Source organism: Hippocampus comes, unplaced genomic scaffold (assembly GCF_001891065.2).
Source record: "Hippocampus comes isolate QL1 unplaced genomic scaffold, H_comes_QL1_v1.1 scaffold411, whole genome shotgun sequence".
NCBI lineage: Eukaryota > Metazoa > Chordata > Actinopteri > Syngnathiformes > Syngnathidae > Hippocampus > Hippocampus comes.
The window spans coordinates 26,666-28,037 of NW_017805077.1; the positions used below are offsets into that span (position 1 = coordinate 26,666).

Genomic DNA, 1,372 nt, shown 5'->3' on the forward strand with positions numbered 1-1,372 from the left:
TATGTGATGCTGGTCATGTCACATTTTGAGTTGTAATCTGAACTAATCTTGCTCTCTGAGTAACCTTAATTGTATTTAGAAAACTGAATTCCATGGGTGTTTTTGTCTTCTTGTTTCTTACAGATATCAGCGAAGATGCTTGTCCTGAGCGGCTGGATGCAGAGCCCTTTCACGTTTAAGAGGAAGAGGAGTACAAAGAGGAAGAACAGCAGGTCCGAAACATTAAAAGAAAGGAGGAGCCAGATTACCCTTGCACGAAAGACGGTGATAACACATCAAATGTTGATGATGATGAGGATGAAGAGTCTGATGGTGATCTGACATGTCACACTGAATACAAACCCTGGAAATGTTCTCAGTGTGGGAAGATATTTACCTTTCAGAGTGCTTTGAAAATACATGTGAGAATCCACACTGGTGAGATGCCTTTTGCCTGCTTAGTTTGTGGCCAAAGATTCTCTCAGAAGACACCCTTAAAAATACACACCAGAACACACACTGGCGAGAAACCCTATTCATGCTCAGTTTGTGGAAAAAGATTCCCCTGGAAGGGATACTTAATAGTACACACAAGAACCCACACTGGTGAGAAACCTTTTTCCTGCTCAGTTTTTGACCACAAATCCTCTGACAAGAGAACCTTAAAAAACACCACAACACACAATGATGAGAAATCTTTTGCCTGTTCAGACTGTGGCAAAAGATTCCATCAGAAGACACATCGAAGAGGACACACAGGAACCCACAAGGGTGAGAAACATTTTTCCTGCTCAGATTGTGGCCAAATATTCTCGTGCGAGTCTCAGATTAAGAATCACAAGTGTGATGACGAGATGAACAGTTATCAATGAAATTTTCCACTCCCATCTAATCAGGCTTCATCAGGCAAATTGTTCGACATTTTTTTCTGAATACAGTACTTTGGAAAAAAATTTAAAATGTGATGCACGGAAGCCACGAAAAATGAAGCGCAAAATAGCGAGGTATCAATGTATAGTAATCGCTTTTTTTCGCGGTTCAGAAACACACCACGAAAGGTGAAAATCACGCAGTAGAATTTGCGCTCTGGACTTATCCATCACTCAAAAATGTACAATGTCACGCTCTGTGCAAGTCTTTTTCACAAATACCCAAGGATTAAAAAAAATAATAAACCACCACCATGAATAAAAATAATCAAAGAAAGAAAAATCCACCACTATGTGATGCTGGTCATGTCACATTTTGAGTTGTGATCTGAACTAATCTAGCTCTCTGAGTTACCTTCATTGTAATTATAAACCAGAATTCCATCAGTGTTTTTGTCTTCTTGTGTCTTGCAGATATCAGCGAAGATGCTTGTCCTGAGCGGCTGGATGCAGAGCCCTTTCAC

The 1,372-nt window shown here is 40.2% G+C and overlaps 1 long non-coding RNA gene across 1 annotated transcript in view; it reads left to right on the forward strand.

Moving 5' to 3' along the window:
• Positions 1-1,372, forward strand: part of LOC109513095 (uncharacterized) — a 3,591-nt gene extending 2,219 nt beyond the window's left edge. Inside the window, exons 2-3 of the long non-coding RNA XR_002167658.1 lie at positions 124-264; positions 1,323-1,372. This is a non-coding gene — a long non-coding RNA (uncharacterized LOC109513095). The remainder of the gene's footprint in view (positions 1-123; positions 265-1,322) is intronic.